General features: G+C 33.9%; 1 long non-coding RNA gene across 1 annotated transcript; it reads right to left on the bottom strand.

Moving 5' to 3' along the window:
* Positions 1-1040: 1040 nt before the first annotated feature.
* LOC150094842 (uncharacterized) lies at positions 1041-7058 on the bottom strand. The gene is made up of 2 exons (XR_016550186.1): positions 6889-7058; positions 1041-1400 (listed from the first exon to the last, which is right to left on the bottom strand). It is a non-coding gene; the product is annotated as an uncharacterized LOC150094842 (long non-coding RNA).
* Between the last annotated feature and the right edge of the window lie 265 nt (positions 7059-7323).

Genomic DNA, 7323 nt, shown 5'->3' with positions numbered 1-7323 from the left:
AATGGTGAATGCGATATTCTAACATTTTCCATTGATTACAAATGAAGTTCTGTGACATTATTACATCTTCCTTTCACAAAATAAATTGTTTTATTAATATTTTTAAAATAAATTTGCATCTTTTAAATTATAAAAAAAATTCTTAAAATTAAAATTTTTGAGAAATTTTTCTAAAAATGTTAATTTTGTAACACACCTTTTTGTTTATAAAATCACTGTAATTTGTCTGAATGTGATGCTTTATTCACTAGTGCATGATCATCCAATACTCTTGGAGGGTAATGAATGGCAATGCTGTAGCTAATGAAGTTCTAACTGAGGCTTGGCTATTGCTGTTACCCTCCTGCCATGATCAGAGCTTTAATAGCTCAATAACACCTTATCCCTACACTGTCCTCTACAGATAACGGGGAATATGAAAAGCATTCTTGCTTCGCCCCTTTAAGCCAGTCCTTATAAGGACTATGAGGTCACTAGTTCATGATATGAGGAAGAAAGTCCTTTTTAGGACTTCCAGGGTAACGAATGGCAATGCTGTAGCCAATGAAGTTTTAACTGAGGCTCGGCTATTGCCGTTACCCAGCCATGACTAGAGCTTTCTAGCTCAATAACACTCCATCCACACAGATTTTCCTCATTCAGATGACGGGATAAAGAGTCAAGGACTCAGTCCATCGCCCAGTTCTTTTAAGAACTTCACTAGTTCATCATCCACATTAAAACTGGATTCTCCAACGACGCTGACTGTGGTAGTAAGTGGTAACAATAACAACATGGCATTTTTAACTTACATGATTTAAGTTTCTTTGCTAATGTTATGAAATTGTTTCCCAGTATGTGGTCTAACAAAATTTATTAGGTAATGAAAGAATGTCGGCTCTTTTAAGTTTCGAAGGGCAGTCATTGCTTTTTACTTGGCTCTAAAAGAATAATGGAAGTTTATTGCTCTTTCTTTTAATTAGTTCACGATGTGTCAGAAAAAACAGCAGCAAAGATTATGCTTTCTGTGCAGTTAGCAGCAATAGCAAAAAAATGAGATCTGAAGTTTAAAAGTTTTATTCAGTAAACAAATTACAGGATATTTCAGATGTATTTCTTTTGCATCATTTAACTTTCATGATATCTCCGTACTTCATCTGGAAATATCACTTTCTTAAATAAGTAGGCTTAAAGCAGTTAACCCTAAATGATTGATTGTTATTGTTAATATCAAGTTCATTAATGCAATAATCATTCGCCAGGTGTGGATGAAACCAATCATGGTCATAGCGGTGTTTGGCAAGTCTCATTAACGAACGTAAAGTTGAAACCAAAATTTCTCGACTTCAGTTTGCAATAAACAGTGGTGTAATACGATGGATCGACAAGATGCTTCTCTCTGGATAGAATAGAAAACACACCTGTAATAGAATAAAGAAATTTTAATTTGATGATCATCATCTATATACATTGAATAATATTTTTCACATTATCCATGGTTATTTAAATAAATAATACAAAAATTGAAAACTGACTGTGCTATAAACTTAACCTTCCTGTCAATCAGAGCATCAGGTAGATTATTTGTCGAATTTACAAACGTTCTCACTTAATTTTTTAACTACTAACAAATAAGTCAAATGTGTTTGGACAAGTACTATACAAAACATCGGCATCCCTCTAGCATCATGAAACATACTCGAATAAAACAAGTTAAATTGTTCATACATATATGGGAAGGCATGAACAATTTAATTGTTATACGCTTGTAGCTTTGAATAGCGATATCTAAGCTATTAGTAATCACCACCAGTTAATCATTCAGGAATTATAAAATCATCGCACATATTTTCTCTTTCTTGTTCCTCAGATACAGGATGAAGAAATTGTTCTATTTGGAAATTTGTAGCTAGTAAAGTATCAACTCATGCTAAAAATACTCAGGGAATGTGAAGAATTCCTCTTTTCAGTTGTATATTCTGAACTTTTCATGCCATATTTGTCTTATAGTCACGCGCTCAATTAGTCCCTTTGTCCTTATTGGCCTTCCAAGTCTAGATACAAATAGATGTTTCAGTTTGTTTTACAGGAGTTTTGTTATCCTGAGATAGCGGCTATGTGTATGCAATATCAAGTTTTCCCACATTACTCAGATTATGTCAAAACAGCACTTGCAGAATCACATGGTCTGTTAATTTAAATTGCCACAGAATTGTAAATAATGCATTATTCAGAAGTGTTCAAGTTATCTTCCCAAGCAAGGCAACAAATGATCTGAGTACATATCAGGAAAAACAGTTGCAGACATTGACATCACAACAGTTCCTCACAGTTTGAAAGCGATAACTCACCACAAATACTTACTCCGGTTATTCTTCAAAACCACTTCACAGCACACTGAACAGGGAGATTCGTCGCTCATTTCGTTTACTTCCACGACTATAACAATTCATTAATATTAGAGTTCTGGATTCTCCTATGAATATCTTTCTGTGGGTGACGAAAAACTCACATAAGGTCGCGTAAGTTAGCTTTGTCCTGCTGTATGTGAAATGATAAATATGCTCCTATGATAATGATTTACATCCTTCCGAAGACTTCTCGTTCGAAGTTCGCAGTCTCTTATCCAAGCGTGATTGTTAGTTTATAAGTAAGAACCCAGCTCGACAGGTGTCTACCACTAACAAATATATAGGCAGTCGGAGACCTTCATTCATTAAAGAAAGATGAGTTTGTAATCCCTCGGGAATAGAGTATGGTTGACAAGAATGCCAGCTCATGATTCTAGAACTATCAAATTATGCTGATAATTTTTTTTTGTTTGATCCCATCTATGAGCGTATAGGATATGGGATCAAAAACTTATATTTTTTTCTAAAATATAAAGCTACTTCCGTAATGTTACATGCTGGTCACTTCGAACAAGTTCAGTTGTAGGTTGATACAGGGACTCCGTTTGCGAAAACCTTCGCAAGCAATTCTTTGTTTTCAGATCGATATTACGTTTTTGTTTTCAGATCGATATTACGTTTTTGTTTTGTTTCGAATAGGGATGATGTAACCATATATTTTTTCTCTTTGCTGTAAATAAAAAAACAAGTCGCAATGTAATAGACATCGAGACTAATGAAAGTATGGAACAAAGGCATGATTTGGAGAACAGATATTTCCTCAAACATTTAGCTGCAATCTGTTGCACGTGGTAAAACCTTAACTTATCTTTTGAGGAATCTCAGTTAACTTTGTTATTTGGTCTTTTGATCGCATCTTATGTTGTCTAATCAGTTTATGGATCAAGCTTCATAAAAGCACAGTTTGCCCCAAGAAACAAGCAAATGAATTTTTAACTTCAAAATGGTTTCTTTTAGCTACAATTTTAATAAATTGATCAGGTCGAAGATCTTAAAGGAGATATCCAGATAAAGGGATCCGAGACGAAAACAAATTATAATTATTTAGATAAAACGCTACAAGGACTTATTGAAGTGGAATTACCGAAGAGACAAAACTAAACTTAAAGAAATATTACAGATCTTATTCATATCTTGAAAAAAAAAAGGATTACAGACATTTTGACTGTAAGGAAAAAATCGTTAATGACTTTTCCAAAGAGCCTCGTAATCAATACAATTAAATACTCATTTAAGGAGCGTTTTGATTTAGTTAAATTAATTTAAATTAGAGATCTTTACTGCATCGGATTTCTTCTTCATAAGGGATACTCGCAGCTAACGACTTTTAAAAGAATCATCCTGGAGTATGAACAGTTATTATAAGAAAAAGTGTGGAAGAAGAACAGAAGAAAGTTGAGAAGTAGCAGAAAAACTTAGGAGAGAAAAGTGAGACGTGAAGGCTAACTAAAATTTGGATCGCGATAGTCGAAGTTACCTGGCATACATCAAATGCAATGATAGGAGAAATAGGAGACTAACGGAGCAATCAAAAATATATGCACAAAATGCAAATCAGTTATCAAAGTTGTAATATTATATGAAAGAGAAGAGAGACAGACACACACTTGGATAAGACTAAAATGAGACTGTTTAGGTATAATACAAAATAAGAAGGCGGGATCATATTAGAAAAGCCTGTTTCAGTCTGAGAAAGAGACTATTTCCGCCACGGAAATTTGAATTTGGCATCTCTCAAATCACGCGAATCATACAAAAGGTCACATGCAATTTACCGAAATAATAAAATTGCTTCATAGATGTAATTGCTATACGTATTTTAAAAGTTTTTTAAATTACGTAATTTTAAAAACTTTTAAAATTATGTAATATTACAGAATGATTATTAGAAAGGTATTTAAAAAGCATGAAGTGGTTGTGGTTAGATTTATTGTTTCATATTTCAGTTCAATTCTGCTTAAGGATTTAGGCCTGATATCGTAAAATGAAAAAATTAAATTAATTCAGGGAGGAGAGGTATAAGCTCTGTTAATCCCGCACGCAAGAGGGATCAGTTCATACCGTTCAATAGAAAGTTCTTATAACGTTTCCGGTATTCTAAAAAGTATTCAAAACTATCTTTACAACTGAAGGCCAAAGGTCATATCTCATCCTCTTCTTTGCCACAAAGGCGATGGTTTGCAGATAGCCGTTAACATTTGGTAGCGCACATCGTATATCTTGAAAATAAAACAATCAAAATATTAAAAAACCCACGTTGAAAAAAAAACTAGAAAGACGGATGCAGAATGAAGAAATAATGATGACTACAAGACTTACATTTTCAGAATAATGACTACTTATGAGCTTTAATGAAATCTGGAAAAAATTAGAAGAAAAAAATAAAACAATTCACGCACACTAAAGGCAATAAATAGACGAGTTATGTGCTATTGCAAGGGAAAAATTCTTGGAAACGACCCAGTAGAAAAGGGGCTTCCCCTTTATTTCGGGGAAAAGATGTTATTCACATACGTGGATAGTCTGAAACGTTCTTGGCCTCGACCATAGATGACAACACTATCGGCAAGATTTTTTTTTCTAAGTTGGAAATCTGTTATAAGCTTCCATGTGAAATTGCAAGTCATCCTATCAAGTAGTTTGTTTTCTACAGCTGTCTGAAGCAAACTTCTTGTCTGCATCTCTTGAAATGGATAAAATTGAGTATCGTGCGGTTATAAAATTCTTTGTAGAAGAAGGTTTAACGCCAAAAGAAATTCATCCGAAGCTCATAAACGTTTATGGGCACTCTTCTCCTTCGTTTTTGACCATTAAGAAATGGGCTGCAGAGATCAAACTTGGCCGTATTAGCCTTGAAGTTGATCCACGTGAAGAAAATTGTAACAACAATTTTGTAACAAAAATTGTAACAACACCAGAAATCATCGATTAAGTGCACGATATGATATTGGATGACCGGCGAGTCAAACGGCGTGAAATAGCTTAGATAGGCATTTCAAAAGAATATGTAGGGTATATTTTGCATGAAGAATTTTATATGAAAAAGCTTTGCGCAAGATGGGTGCCGCGCTTGCTCACAGCAGATCAAAAACGCACTCGCATGAAAATCTCTGAACAGTGCTTGGAGCGTTTTAACAAGAATAAAACTGATTTTGTGCGTCGATTTATGACAATGAATGAGACTTGGATTCAAGATTACACACCAGAATCCAAACAGCAATAGAAACAGTGGACAGAAGCCTGTTGTTCAGCGCCAAGAAGACAAAGTCGGTTCCATCAGCAGGAAAGGTCATGGCATCGACGTTTTGAGATGCTAAAGGCATTTTGTTTATTACCTTGAAAAGGCTAAAACAATAATCGGGAAATTGGAAATTATACCAATCTTTTAACCAGACTAGACGAAAAAATTCCTGAGAAAAGATCCGGTTTACAGAAGAAAAAAATCATCTTTCAGCACGACAATGCACCTGCCCACAAAGGTGTTTTGGCAATGGGAACATTAAGAGATCTGCACTATGAATTGTTGGAACATCCACCCTATTCCCCAGATTTGGTTCCCTCTGACTTCTATCTCTTCCCAAAACTAATACTCTTCCTCGCTGGTCAGTGATTTTCTTCGAAGAGGTGTTTGTGACTGTAAAAGGGTATTTTGCAGATCTTACTGAGAACCACTACATGGAAGGGATAATGGCGCTGCAGCATCGATGGAATAAATGTATTAGTCTTACATTCATTTTGAAAAATATTAATTAAAATTAAACTTTTAATTTTTAATTTAAATTACAATATGTTAAAAAATAAAAATAATAATTTGGAAATTATAAATTCGTTTTTTCATTGTTAGGTCGAGAACCTTTCAGACCACCCTCGTATTTCTGTAAACCGACTTCGTTTAGTTCTTTATTAAATCACACTTTTTAAATATGACAGTTTTAATAGCGAATTAAAGCCAATGTAACTACTATAAAAATATTCTATTTCTTCTGATATTCTACATTAAAAAACTAAATTAGATATAATATTAACCAGTATTAACCAAATAAGTTAAACGTATATCGTGCTACTTACGATCGACATAATAACTGGCAGAAGTAACCCACGACTGGTTGAAGGGTATTGTAAGATTATCACTATCAAAGCAAAAATGGAAGTAAACAATTTTGCATTATAACTTGCTTATATTTAAGCAATGAGAAATAATTCTTATAATGATCTGCTGTAGAAAAAATAAATAATTAAGTTACGAGTTAATTGTCACATATATATCCATTGATCTTGAATGAAGATTGAAGTTATATTTTATGCACGTAAAGTCCAGGGATGTCGACATGTTCAATGTGTAGGCTAAAACATACCATTCATCAGAAAGCTGCAATACAAAAATATCAGGTTTTAACTTTGGTAACTGTGACAATCATGCAAAGTGCAATGTGACAATCACCACGAAACCTGAAAGACAGTGCAAAAATTAATTATGTATTTATTCTACGAGACGTACCGGCCATGAGTCCAGATAGAGACTATCGTGTACATCACTACAGTCGCGTTCTGAGAGAGGGAAGCACTTGGTTATGCCTACTATTAGAAGGACACACGCGAAGACACTCTGCGAGTAGCGGAACATATTGATAGACTGCTGACAATCACACCAACTGCTATAATGCAATGTGTCTCATCCTCTTATAGAATAAGATTACTGCGCTATAGGAAAGTTAACAACAATTGGGAACACGTTTTTTTTTTTTTTCTGATTAAACAAGGAAGTTTTGTAGTTCGTTCTTGCAAAATAATATAAGGATAATGGGTTATCTTAGAAGTTGAAGTGCCTCTCAAATAAGAGATAAAACTATTAGAATGAATTCACACTGGCAATTCTGACAATAATTCATTAACTTTAGTGATTAAGTACTTTTTATATTTTAGAGTTATTAAA

Source organism: Typopeltis vanoorti, chromosome 21, assembly GCF_054136105.1.
Source record: "Typopeltis vanoorti isolate ZY-2024b chromosome 21, IOZ_Tvanoo_1.0, whole genome shotgun sequence".
Taxonomy (NCBI): Eukaryota; Metazoa; Arthropoda; class Arachnida; order Uropygi; family Thelyphonidae; genus Typopeltis; species Typopeltis vanoorti.
The sequence above is the reverse complement of the archived record's forward strand: the minus strand, read 5'-3'. Positions and strand labels throughout refer to the sequence as shown.